At 42.8% G+C, this 14,288-nt stretch overlaps 2 protein-coding genes across 8 annotated transcripts in view; one reads left to right on the forward strand and one right to left on the reverse strand.

Moving 5' to 3' along the window:
• Positions 1-4,100, reverse strand: part of SNAP23 (synaptosome associated protein 23) — a 43,092-nt gene extending 38,992 nt beyond the window's left edge. For 2 of the 3 annotated variants that reach the window (XM_084903885.1, XM_084903883.1), the window contains exon 1: positions 3,989-4,100. The gene's annotated coding sequence lies outside the window, so the exon portion shown is untranslated. Of the gene's footprint in view, positions 1-3,947; positions 3,966-3,988 lie in introns of those variants that run through there. The other variant, XM_084903884.1, reaches the window with a different exon arrangement.
• Positions 4,101-11,451: 7,351 nt separating this feature from the next.
• The window catches only part of ZNF106 (zinc finger protein 106), a 54,914-nt gene continuing 52,077 nt past the window's right edge, over positions 11,452-14,288 (forward strand). For 2 of the 5 annotated variants that reach the window (XM_084902746.1, XM_084902748.1), the window contains exon 1: positions 11,452-11,585. The gene's annotated coding sequence lies outside the window, so the exon portion shown is untranslated. The remainder of the gene's footprint in view (positions 11,586-14,288) is intronic. The other 3 variants (XM_084902745.1, XM_084902744.1, XM_084902747.1) reach the window with 3 other exon arrangements.

Raw genomic sequence — 14,288 nt, forward strand, 5'->3', positions numbered from 1 at the left:
TCCTGAATGCATTAGATAAGAGTCTTATTTATGTTAAGGCTAGCTTCTTCTTTTTACTTCCTCTTTCCTTATAACTTCCTTTTACAGGAACAACTTTATTCTTAAGTACTGGCCCCAAAACAACATACACGTAAGCACACCACTAATCATATCTATTAAATATCTTGGTTTTAAACAGCCCTGAAGCACATGATTCAAACACATGATTGTATACTGCTGAGTGAGAAAGTACCACCAACAAACATGAACCAAAAAGAACAAAATTACATGTCAGTTTTACAGAAACACCTATTATAACTTAATCGCTTGATGTCAATACCTAGTTTTTAAATCCTGCTCAACCTTGGAACTTCCAGACTTTTACTCTAGATGTGATTATAATCAAGTAATTTATTATATTGACCCTGTCTAAAAAATGGATGTTCTATATGAAAGAAAAGGAGGCTCAAGGAATGTAGTATTTGCCCTAGCCCAGCGTGTGCAAAAGGCAACTAATTGGTATTTTTCTCTCACATCAATGTTTCTCTCTCCCCCTCTCTCTTCCTTTTTCTCTAAAATAAATAAAAACATAAAAACATTTAAGTGAGAGAGAGAGAGAGAGAGAGAGAGAGAGAGAGAAGGAGAAAATAGAGCATTCATCTTCCAGGGAAGGAAAATAAAACCTGGCAAGCATAAATATGGTATCTGCCAGGAAGATACCAAGTGTGAGGTGGCGATGACTGGCAAGGCTTCACCTTGCCAGAATGAAATATTCACCCAAACTATTTAAAATTTTGGCTCTGATTCCAAGTTCGCCTAGAAGCTTTCTGGTTAGGTTCTCAAATATCCCAATACCAGGATTCAGATACCACATCAAATGTTGTTATAAGGACTGAGCTAATTCATGAACAGCATTTGGCTGTCATGTAGTACTCAATAAAACTATTAAAGTTTTTCATAATAATTATTAAATATCTATCATAATTATGAGTTGGGAATGAAAATCCAAGCATGATCAACTCAAAAGAAATAGTGGTTTCAGACTATCAAAGAAGTGCCACAATGTAAGGCACCAATAATCCTGCAAGAATTTAACATACATACAAGGGCAGGGTGGCTTTAAAAGGCAGGCAGGAGACAGGTTGTGAAGGGCTTTGCATACTATACCAAAAAGTTTGGATTTTATTTTATAAGCATTAAGGGGCCATCTAAAGATAATCTCAAATGTCAAACTATCCTAAAATAAATTTAAAACAAACTTTAAATCCAAGTTACAGAACTCACAAAATCAACAAGATGAGGGAATTCCATAAAACTATGGTAATCAGCCGAAACCGGTTTGGCTCAGTGGTAGAGCGTCGGCATGCGGAATGAAAGGTCCCAGGTTCGATTCCAGTCAAGGGCATGTACCTTGGTTGTGGGCACATCCCCAGTAGGAGGGCATATACCTTGGTTATGGGCACATCCCCAGTAGGGGGTGTGCAGAAGGCAGCTGATTGATGATTCTCTCTCATCGATGTTTCTAGCTATCACTCTCTACCTCTCTATAAAAAAAAAACAACACAATAAAATATATTTAAAAAAAAAAAAAAAGATTTCAAAGACTCTGAAGAATAAGTTAAAAAAAAAAAAAAAAAAAAAAAAAAAAAAGGTTTCCAGAATGTTTAAGACATAGAAACCAAAGGAGAAAAAGAAAGCACCTTAGTCGGGGGGGGGGGAAGGCAGCTGATTTCACAAAAATCTCAGAGTAAGTATCCTTTTTTCCTTTTGCTATTCTAATCTACTTTCACCTGGTGAAACCAAATAGTTTACTATAACAGTGTCATAATAGTGAAGGCCATCATAGGGCTCACAGAACTTTGAAGTCCATTGGCCTTAGAGTTTAGGTAGTCCAATTTTCATTTATTTTAAAAATAGATTAGAACCCAATGCAGTATTTTCCAAAGTACAGAGTGAGAACAAACTATGGTATTAGACATTACATAAGCAACAGCTATGCATTTAGTATTTATATATTTACTATAATGTATACCAGAAAAAGATATAAAATACATCAAAAGTATGATTTTATAGATTATCACTTTGGAAAAGGGTAATGTTTTTTTTAAAAAGCCCATTAAAATATGAAGTAAAATAACAGATATTCTTCTAAAAGGCAAATTTTAGGATAGTGGTATGTGGTTCATGATAAGTGAGGTACTGGCAGCTGTTCCATGAGGAATAGGGCCTGATTTTGTTTATTTGCTTTCTTCTTGTTTTCTGAATGATTAGACAATATGAGATCTTGAGTGAGCTTATTACTATGCTTAAGTTCATTTAGAGTAAAATCAACAAATATTAAGATGCATATAAATATTTTAGTGTTTACAGGAAAGAGTGTGCTATTGTTAAGAAAATGATGGCATAAGTTATTCCTATTTTGAAACTAAGATAGCAGTTTCCTAATGCATATCCACAGACAAGCACCTGACCAAAAACAGAACAAAACAAACCATCCTAGAAACACTGATAAATATTCAAACTGTAGGTTAATTTAATGATCATTTTATTTACTTTCACATGACCTGTCAAAGGAACACAGTAATGTGGGAAAAGGGGTTTCTCCTCATATTTGCTAATTCTATCCTCCTATACAATAAAAGGCTAATATGCAAATCGACTGAACAGTGGAAGGACCAGTTGCTATGACACACACTGACCATCAGGGGGCAGACGCTCAGGAGCTAGTCCCTGTTGGTCAGTGCACCAGAACCTGGGGCTCACACTGGGGAACATGGCAGCAGCAACTGGACATTCCCAGGGCTCCTGGACTGCGAGAGAGTGCAGGCCCAGCTGAGTGATCACCCCCCCTCCCTCTGCCAGTGCACAAATATCTGCACTAGGCCTCTAGTATTTACATAAATGTGTTTTCTCACTATCTCTTGCCAAAAGAATGAATAACAAGTGATCACTGAATAAATACCTAGGCATCAATTTTGCTGATGGCAAAAATACTCATTAAAAAAAATTTTTTTTAATATGAGGTATTTTAAGATTAGATTACAAAGTGTTCTAGCTAATGATGTCTCGTGTATTTCAAATGCGGTTATCCGCGCTGGGCGAGAATGTGGGAGAACCACTTCTATCGGGGTATCTGTGGTGTTTTACTGGGACATCTGAAAACCAGTCTAAAGGGCACCAGGACAGACGACAGTATCCTTCTTAATTCTTGAAATACCTGTTACTAAGAAGCTACATTATTATCACAAGTTTGCGGGAATGCTGTCAGAAGCTGCCAGATTCCTAACTCCCTTCTCCCAGTCACCCCTCCCCCGTCCAAAAGATGATGACAAGTAGCAAAAGGCAAAAATAACATTCCCTTCTCATCTTCTTTTCCCAACTTCAACGTTTTTCGGTTTCCTCTACCCTCGCCTGCCCTTCCTACCATTGTGGTGACTAATGACAACAGAAATGACGAGGTGAAAACAACACTTTCCAGTATCTCCCCGCCTCCCCCCGTAACCCCCCACACCCCCACTACAGCAGCCCCGAATTGTGAAATTCACCTTATCAGTCTTTTTCTTTCCCTCCCCCCCGCGCTTCTGCGGTAAAACCGCGGAAAGAATGGGCTTTCCTAGAAAGTATGGACTCTCCAAAGCCAAGAACCCCAGAGACCTTCTTCCAACAACTAGTCCCAAGTTGTCTGATCCCTGTGGTCACCAGACAGGCTAGCACGGCGGGGATGGGTGGTGGGGGCATCAGGGGTTTACCTTAGCTTGGTTCAAGGAAGGAAGGGTGCAGGGAACCGCCATCCCACCACCCTTCCTCCGCCAGCCCCTCCACAGTCTCCCAGCGCCTCGCGCCCCCACTCCGGGCCCGAATGGCCCCAGCCGGGTCGGCGCGTCCCCTCCTCCCCCGAAAGCCCGACCCTGTCAACTTCTCAATCCTCACGATACATTTTTCTTCTCGGGGCCTATCTCAGTCCTCACCCCGGCCAACAACTCTCTCAGCCCCATTCCTGGAGACTCACCAAGCAGTTCCGGTCACTCCTCTCCGGGCCGCGGCTGCTCGGACACCCAAGACCCGACAGCCCGAGGGCTGAGCCCGTTTGCGCCTGCGCCCGCGGCAGTCGCACGCCTGCGCACTTTGCCGGGCGCGCGCGCGGACACGCCCCCGCCGCGGGAGCCAATCCGCGGGCGGAGGGTTTAAAGGCCCTGCCACGCAGGCTGCGGGCTGGGAGCTCGCCGTTAACGGGTGTCGGCGCGCCGCCGGCAGGTGGGCAGTGTGCGTGCGGCACACCTTGCGGGAGGGCGGACCGTGCGCCAGGCACTCGGCGGGCTGAACGCCGAGGGAAAAAGGCGCAGGGGATGCCTTCCCTGCCCTCCCAGGGTTCTTTTTTTGGGTTTTGTTTTTTTTTTTCGAATTGTCTAGAGTGGGAGATAATTATGTAAACAAAGGATGGTAGTGAGGCTATATACTGCGTGGCATTTAGAAAACCCGACACACCCCTTGGCGCACTTCTTTTTAGGGGTGTCTGGAAGGGTTCCTGAAGGAAGTGACTTTTGAATCATTAAAGAAAAGGCGTTCCTCCGGAAGTCCGGGAGGAAGATAGATTTTCCCCCCCAGTATTTGGAAACAGCTTGTGCCAAGAATAACATAACGCCTTCTGGGAATTCTTTGTAGTTCCTGCTGGTTAGAAGTTTACAGCTCATCATGTATCTCCTGGTGAAGGGGTGTGTGTGTGTGTGTGGGGGGGAATAAAGTTTTAAAAAGTAGGCCACCGCTAAGTAGATTTCTAGGAAGTTCTTGCACTTTTGGACTAATGAGCCTGCACTTTATATTATGACCATTGGGCGCTATTGAAGGATTTTAAACATTTACGGGAATCCTTCCAAGCACCTCTAAGAATAAAGAAGTGTTGGAAAGAAATTTAAAAAAAAAAGTGTTAGAAATTTTTAAAGAGTACAGATTCAAAGAAATAGTCTATTTCCAAAGAGTCAAGGAAGATGATGAAACATGAGAAATATCTTTTGAATTTAGTAACATATAAGTCTGGTGATCTTAGGGGAAGCTATGTGGTAGAATGATGAGACTGAAAGATAGATTGCAGTAGTTTGGATGCAGCAATGGGGGCAAGTTGTAGAATAGTTTAGAAAGCTTGGCTTTGATAGGAGGAGGGAAAGAGAATGACAAGAGGCCAGAGGTTTTGTTTCTGTTTTTGTTTTTCCCCCACTTGGTTAGAATTACAACAGAAGATGCCTTGGCTGGTGTGGCTTAGTTGGTTGGAGCATTGTTCTGCACACCAAAAGGTAGTGGGTTTGATTCCTAGTCAGGGCACATATCCAGGTTTAAGGGTTCAATTCCTGGTTGGGGCACATTCAGGAGGCAACCGATCAATGTTTCTTTGACTTTGATCTCTCTCTCTCTTTCTTTCTCTCTCCCACTCTCTCTAAAAAAAAAAAAAAAAAAAAAAAAAAATCAATAAAATGAAATTGAAAAGTTAAAACAGAAGAAATTTAAGTATGATAAGGAATATTCAAGTGAGAAATTTCAGTTAAAGATAAGTGCTCATCAGCTCTTTCCAAAAGCAGCCAGAGGTGACCTCTGAAAATGGATCGCTGTTCACTTGACCCAGAAAACCACACAAAAGCATGCATATATCAAGAGGTTCAAATCTTCGTGTTAAGTTTAAGAACACTTGTAAAACTTCCCATGCCATCAAGGGTATGCATATTAGAAAATCCACCAAGTATCTGAAGGATGCCACACTACAGAAGCAATGTGTGCCATTCCGTCATTATAATGGTGGAGTTGATAGGTGTACAGTGGGGCTAGACACAGGGTTGGTGGATCAAAAAGAATGCTTGCAGTACATTCTTAGAAATGCAGAGAGTAATACTGAACTTAAGGGTTTAGATATAGATGCTCTGGTCATTGAGCACATCCAGCTAAACAAGCTTCAGTGTAGAATTTACAGAGCTCCTGAGCAAATTAACCCACACATGAACTCTCCCTTCCACACTGAGGTGATCCCACTGAAAAAGAGAAAATTGTTCCAAACCAGAAGAGGGGGTTGCACAGAAGAAAAAATATCCCAGAAGAAACCGAGGAAGCAAAAACTTATAAATACTAATAAAAGTAAAAATAGAGAGAGAGATGCTACTCGATGGTAAAGGATCTTGAGATGGTTAGAGTAAAGGCAACCCTACCCTCTGCACTGCTGGTGGGAATGCAGACTGGTACAACCACTGTGCAGAACAGTGTGGAATTTCCTCAAAAAACTGAAAATGGAACTCCCATTTGACTCAGTAATCCCACTCCTAGGAATATATCCCAAGAAACTAGAAACACCAATCAGAAAGGATATATGCAACCCTATGTTCATAGCAGCACAATCTACAATAGCCAGAATTTGGAAACACCCTAGGTGCCCATCAGCAGATGATTGGATCCAAAAACTATGTACATCTACACAATGGAATACTATGCTGCCATAAAAAAGAAGGAATTCTCATCATTTGTAGCAACCTGGATGGAATTGGAGAACATCATGCTGAGTGAAATAAGCCAATCAATGAAAGAGAAACACCACATGACCTCACTCTTTTTTAAAAAAAATATATTTTATTGATTTTGTACAGAGAGGAAGGGAGAGAGAGATAGAGCTAGAAACATCGATGAGAGAGAGTCATGGATCAGCTGCCTCTTGCACACCCCCCACCGGGGACATGCCCGCAACCAAGGTACATGCCCTTGACCAGAATCGAACCCGGGTCCCCTCAGTCCCCAAGCCGACGCTCTATCCATTCAGCCAAACCGGTTTCGGCTGACCTCACTCTTTTATGGGTAATAAAGAACATTATAAACTGATGAACCAAAAGTTAGATATAGAGACAGTAAAGCAACAAGCAGACTGTCAAATTTCAGCGGGGAGGGGAGGGAGATCTGGGGGAGATAATAGATCAACCAAAGGACTTGTATACATGCATATAAGTACAACCAATGGACATAAAACTCTGGGGAGGGAGAGTATGTATGGGAGGGAGGGGGGCAAAAAAATCAATAAAATATATTAAAATAAATAAATAAAACAAAACAAAACAAAACAAACAAACAACAACAAAAAAGTAAAGGCAACCCAAAGCACTAATGGAAAAAATGTCTTGGAGATAAGACACATCCTCATTTATAAAGAAAGGAAGTATCTGTAAGTTTGTATGTTTTGTAACAAGAAATTAAAGAAGTTCTCATTTGATGACCTTTTGTTTTCTCTGTGAAACTGCTTGTAGAAAACAGGTTGGGAGTTTTAAGGAAAGTGGAAAGACTTAGAATATTGTAGAAAGTGATAGAGCAAGTTGGCCTGATAAAAGTAATAGGACTAGTAAGCAGTGTTGAGGGCCTGTATTCAATTGTAAAAATGAACTCACCAGTCCTGCTCTCCTGTGTGGCTTTCTCAAGCTGGAAGGGAAAGTTCACTTAGGGTTGAGATGGTCACGGATATAATGCTATTTTTTATTTTTTTTTAACCAGGGGCATTTTTACCCTTTAGGGGACAGTTTTTGGAGACTTTTTTTTTTTTTTTTAATTGTTGTGATGATGGGAGGGGGTGTTGGGAGAAGATGTAAGAGGGGCACTAGAGGCGTATCTGGTGTCCAGGGATGCTGCTGAATATCCCATAATTCACAGAACAGCACAAGAATTATCTCCACATGATCTATGTGCCAAGGTTGAGAAACCCTGATCTAGGATTACTGTGATGTTACCTTGGATGTTCACCAACAGTAGATTTTGGTCTTCTATAAGCTTTTCCTTGGATGCAGATTTTGGTCTTCTATAAGCTTTTCCTTGGATGATGGCCCCGAGTTCATAGGTAGAGCAATTCTTTCATGTGTCTTTTAAAGGAGAGCATGATAAGCAGCATATCCCAGATGTGTTTCAAGGACTTGTGATGTCACAAATACAGAATTGGAATAGTTACTCAATCTTCTAGAAGCAGATCTGGACTTACACATAAGTTGGTGGGAACTGCTTACATTGATTTGAGGCATTGAAATTCTTATAAACATATGTATTAAACCCTAGCTGGTTTGGCTCAGTGGATAGAGCATCAATCTGCAGACTGGAGGGTCCTGGGTTCAATTCCAGTCAAAGGCACGTGCTCAGATTGGGATCTCCATCCCCAGTAGGGGGTGTGCAGGAGGCAGCTGATCAAAGATCCTTTCTTATCATTGATATTTCTATCTCTATCTCCCTCTCCCTTCCTCTCTGAAATCAATAATAATATTTTTTATTTTTTATTTTTATTTTTATTTTTTTTAAGTATTTTTATTGATTTCAGAGAGGAAGGGAGAGGGAGAGAGAGATAGAAACATCAATGATGAGAGAGAATCATTGATCGGCTGCCTCCTGCACACCCCCAACTGGGGATCAAGCCCACAACCTGGGCATTGGCCCTTGACTGGAATTGAACCCAGGACCTTATGGTCCACAGGCCAATGCTCTATCCACTGAGCCAAACCAGCCAGGGCTAGTTCTTATTTTTATTTTATTTATTTATTTTTATTTATTTATTTTTTAATTTTTTAATAAGTTTTTATTGTTCATATTATTACAAATGTTCCTTCCCCCCCCACCATTGCTCTCCTCCACCAAGTTCCCACCCCACCCTCTGCCCTTTCCCCACTCCCCATTGTTCTCATCCATAGGTGCGCAGTTTATGTTCAGTCTCTTCCCACGCCCCCCTCTCCCCTTTTCCCCAAGAATCGTCAGTTCACTCCCCTTCCATACCTCTGATTCTATTATATTCAACAGTTACTATTGTTCATCAGATTTTTTTTTTTAAATTTCCTTGGTTTTTAGATTCACTTGTTGGTAGTTACATATTTGTTGTTCATAATTTTTATCTTTGTTTACTTTCTCTTCTGAAAGAACTTCCTTCAGCAATTCATATAATTCTGGTTTGGTGTTGATGAACTCCTTTAGCTTTTTTTATTAGTGAAGCTCTTTATCTGACCTTCGATTCTGAGTGATAGCTTTGCTGGGTAGATTATCTTTGGCTGTTCTTACTATTCATCACCTTGAATATTTTTTGCCATTCCCGTCTGGCCTGCATGGTTTCTGTTGAGAAATCAGCTGACAATTGTATAGGTGCTCCTTTATAGGTAACTACTTTCTTTGCTCTTGCTTCTTTTAATATTCTCTCTTTGTCTTTTGCTCTTGGAATTTTAATTATGATGTGTCTTGGTGTGGTCCTCTTTGGATTCCTTTTGTTTGGAGTTCTGTGCACTTCCTGGACTTGTAAGTCTAATTCTTTCCCCAGGTGGGGGAAGTTTCCTGTCACTATTTCTTTCAGTATGTTTTTGATATCTTGCTCTCTCTCATCTTCTGGGACCCCCATAATTCTGATGTTGGTTCGCTTGAAGTTGTCCCAGAGGTTTCTTAGATTATCTTCAATTTTCTGGATTCTCTTGCCTTCTAGCTTCTGTGGAGGAGTGTCTTCTGGCTCTTTATGTTCCAAATCTTTGACTTGATTCTTGTGATCTTCCCTTCTGTTTTTAGGACTCTCTAAAATATTTTTTTTATTTCAGACAATGTATTCTTTATTTCTTGTTGATCCCTTATCATTTCTTGATGACTCCTTATTAATTCTAGTTGATCTCTTTTCATATCCTCATAGGTCTTATCCATCTTTTCTAGGAAATTCTTGAAAAACATTATAAGCGTAGATTTGAACTCTATATCCTTTTTGTCCTCCATTTCTTTCGTTTGTGATCTATTTTGTTGTCGCATTTCGCAGTTACAGATGGGACGGGGTTTCAGGGTGGAGCCTGCAGCTTTGGCTTCCGTCAGCCCCGCCCTATGCGGGTCCTTCAGTGCTCGCTGCCGGTGCCTCTGAGAGAAAGGTGCCCTCGATTTTCACCTGCTGCCAAACAGTCTATGCTCTCCCCCAAAGAGCCCGGTATTGGGGTTCAGTTCAGTTGGAAGTGGAGTTGGAGGTGGCGTTCAGAGCAGTCTGGAGCCCCAGTCTCCTTCCTGCCAGGGCAATCCCGAGGCACAGCCGACTGTCCCTTCTCTGCGCACAGTGTGCGCGCCTCCGGGACCTCCTTTCACCGCTCCCCGGGGTTCCACCTTACAGCCCGGCTCCCTATGGCTGAGCCTGAGTCCCCGGGGCTTGGCCTAGAACTGGGGTTCAGAGCAGTCGGGGGCCCAGCACAGTCGGAGTTTTATCTCCTTTCCGCTAGGGAACGCCCGCCAGGCACTCTGCCTCCCCCTCCTCTCTGGCTCCGTCCTCTCCGCGCTCTGCGTCTCCGTACCTTGGGCTTTTACAGCTCCTCCGTGCCTCCTTCTGGTTTTCTCCATGCTTCTTGCCGTAGAATTTCCAGTCAGCCAACCTTCCTGTAGTTCTGGGCAATGTCCGTTTTATATTTTAGTTGTATTTTATTGAAATTGTTGTGTGCGGCTGCGGCTAGGTGTTCACCTGGGCGCAGCCATCTTGGATCCCCCAATAATAATATTTTTTAAAAAGCAACTTAAAACACACACACACATAGATATTAGAGATTCAATAAAATAGAAGTAACACTTCACACCATTATCAACCTTAATGTAATTTGGTTATCTGACTAGTCACTAAAATAGTATTCTGTGGGAATGAGTATAAGCTAAGTTTAATAATACTGGTAAATATAAGCACAGTGGGTATAAGAATATAATCATAGGTATTGATGGATTAACTGCTCATTTAAAACTAGCAAGACCCTGAGAGATAAGACTATCTTACATTTTAACTCTGAGGAAAGTGAGGTTCCAAGATAGCTGGTAATTTTGTCCAAAGGCACAAAGTTCAACATTCCAACTCAGGTCTGTCTGTCCCAAAGCTTTTTCTTTTTCTTTTTTTACAAATGTTTTTTATTTTATTATTATTATTATTATTATTATTTAAAAAAATATTTTTTATTGATTTTCCACAGAGAGGAAAGGAGAGAGATAGAGAGCTAGAGAGGAAAGGAGAGAGAGCGCTAGAAACGTCAATGAGAGAGAAACATCGACCAACTGCCTCTTGCACACCCCCTACCGGAATTAAACCTGGGACCTTTCAGTCCGCAGACCGACGCTCTATTCATGGAGCCAAACCGGTTCGGCTGTCCCAAAGCTTTTTCAACTTCCATTAAGTGTCAGTAAAGTTTTGCAAAGGCGTAGTGGTTGAGAATTCAGCTGAAACCGTTGCTACTTAGGAAAAAAGTAAGAGCGAGAGGGGGGCCCAGAAATAGCAGAGAATGAAAAAGCAGCCGGGAAGGCTGATCACGGGCGTGCCTTCCTCCAGCCAGCCTGCCTGCCTCTGGGCGTGCTCCTTTCTGAGGAAAGCCTCTTTTCCCCAGTGTCCTTTGCTCACTCTCGCGGGTTCACATAAAGCTAGATTATTGAGAAAGGCGGAGTCCAAATGGGGAAAAAAAAAAAAAAAAAAGGAAGCGCGAAGCCGCGCCCCGCGCCTGCGCACTGGCGGCGGCGGCGCCCGGCGTGGAGGAGCGGGCGGGAGCGGCCGCCGGACCCTCGGCGGAGGAGGGCGTCTGGGGGCTCCTTCGCCCGGGCCTCGGCGGCCGGATGGAGTAGGAGGGTCGGCGGAGAGTGTGAGTATCCGGGGCCGGGCTGTGGGGCGGCGTTTGGGAGGCCAGAGCCCGGGGGTCTGCCCCTGCGGGAAGTGGGGCTGCAGGTCGCGGCCAGGTCTGGCTCCTGCAGGCTGTGGCGCAGGGGCCACGGGTCGCCCCCTCCCGCAGCCTGCGCGGGTGTGGGGGGCAGGCTGTGTCTCTGGCTTGGGGGTACGGGTTCTCGCGGGGGCGTCCCAGCCTTGTTCCCCGCCCCCGCAGGAACTGTGGCTGCAGATCCTTGACCTTTGGGGAAGGCCGCCGACCTCCTTGGGCCTCCGGCGCCGCAGGTGGTCCCTCCACCCAGGTGTCCATAAGCCAGGGACACCTTTCGACCTCTAGTGAGTGGCAGCCTCTGTTTTGTTGTGGTTGCTTTTTTAAATTCCTTCCGTTTTCTCCCCGGTGGCATGCGTTTTAAGAATAGAATTATGGAGCGCTTACTATGTGCCAGTTTAATAGTTAGTTCAAATCTCGGTGCATAGTTATGGAGAGAAAATGCTTTGCATCCCCACTCCCTTCAATCGGCTCCATTTAATAATCTTGAGTCAGAATCACGTTTGGAAAGTCGGAGGTTAAGTCATTTTGGGACATTTGAGATTTCCATGGGTCTTAGCGTGGGACTGCCATTCTAGTTCAGCGCAAGTTTTTCTCTTACCTAGTAAATGCATGCTTTTTTCACCATAATGGTTTATGTCGCATGAACTCAAACCAAAATAACTTTTCAGCACTTACTAAGAGCCTATTAAGTCTTGTTCTAAATTCCATGATCAATTTTTAAAAATATATATTTTATTGGTTTTTTTTACAGAGAGGAAGGGAGAGAGATAGAGAGCTAGAAACATCGATGAGAGAGAGAAATCCATCAGCTGCCTCCTGCACTACCCCCCCCCCCCATGTGCCCGCAACCAATGTACATGTTCTTGACCGGAATCAAACCCAGGACCCCTCAGTCCGCAGGCCCATGCTCTATCCACTGAGCCAAACTGGTTTCGGCTCCATGATAAATCTTAAAATTTGTTTTAAACCCTGTTCTTAAGTTTTAGCAGTGAATGAAACAATGGAAGACAATATTTACATTCAACTAGGATTTATTTAGCACCTACTATACATGTGCCAGATACACTCAGGTCTGTCACAAAAAGATGAGATATTGTAATGAAAGGTGTTTTTTCTTGGCGCACATTTCAGATGAGGGCTGAGAGTTTGGCGGTAACTAGCTCAAGCTAATTTAACTAGTGTTAAGTGGTGATATTCACAAACAGTGCCTAAAATTGTCTTTTTTTCCTGCTACTCCAAGTTAGATATATTAACTACTTCTGCTGACAATCAACTACATTACAGTTATAGTTTCTGGAGTTAACTATAGGAGTCTAGAAAATTGTTAGTCGTTAAGGATACTGAATGGTTTTTTAATTTTTTTTTTTTATATATATTTATTGGTTTCAGAGAGGAAGGGAGAGGGATATAGAGATAAAAACATCAATGATGAGAGAGAATCATTGATCGGCTGCCTCCAGCAAGTCCCCCACTGGGAATTGAGTCCGAAACCCAGCCATGTGCCCTTAGCCGGAATCGAACCTGGAACCCCTCAATCCTCAGGCCAACTCTCTCTATCCACTGAGCCAAACTAGCCAGGGCTGGATAGTTTTTTAAAAAGATCTTCAAAATGGCTTGGAAGGAGGTAGAGGTATGAAGGAGTCTGATTAGGTTAGTTCAGAACCAATTATTCTGATCAAAAGAAAGATTTAAAAAGGAAAAACTGAAACTTAATTATTGTATATTTAGGTTAGAGCACATGTAGTTTGAAGGCTACTATATAAGAAGGGAAGCAAGGAATAATGGCAGCAGATGTTAGCTGTCTTGGTTCTGGGACAAGGAGTGGCTCAGTGAGAAATACGCATATTTTGTAATTTGTAATTACAGTATCTAAGTGGGAACTTGGGGATTAATTTGTGAATAAGAGCACCTAGGCAGACAGTTATATAAGAATACTCCAATTTGCACATGCGCTATGCTAAGTTGCCAATTGAAACATTAGTGTCAGTTAGGTTTCTGTCTTAATTTTTAATCTGAAAGATTATCGAGAAGTGAGAGTTCCTAAGTGATGAACCAATAGTGGACTATTTAAATAAGTTATGCATGTGTTAGAAAGAATGAGCCAGGGTTCCCATCAAGATGGCAGCATAGTTAAATGCCATACCTGAATCCTCTAACAACCACATCAAAATAACAACTAAACAATAGAACAACCATCGTTCAGAACCACCTGAAATCTAGCTGAACACAAGTCCTACAGTTAGGATATAAAGAAGCCACATGGAGACTGGTAGGAGGGGAGGAGGTGCAGAACTGGCCAGTCCCATACCCATGTATGGCAGATAAAAATCAGGAGGGATATCTGGGCTGCAGAAGTTCCCCCTGAGGAGTGAGGGTTTCCAGCCCCACACTAGGCCCTTCAGCCCAGGGTTCCAGTGCCAGAAAGAGAAGCCCCCCTAAATTCTGCTGTAAAAAGCAGCAGGGATTGTGACTCAGATGGAGGGTGGCTGGAGATTCTGGTTTCTCTTAAAGGCCCCATACACAGACTTAGACTCACTTGTTCTAAGTTCCAGAGCTGGGACAGTAGCTCTAAAGGCATTAGGGAGGAACTGAAGTGTCTGGCATCAGGGCAAGAGCTGGAGGGGCAGCTTT

Source organism: Pipistrellus hanaki (assembly GCF_964339955.1).
Source record: "Pipistrellus hanaki genome assembly, chromosome: 1".
Classification (NCBI taxonomy): domain Eukaryota; kingdom Metazoa; phylum Chordata; class Mammalia; order Chiroptera; family Vespertilionidae; genus Pipistrellus; species Pipistrellus hanaki.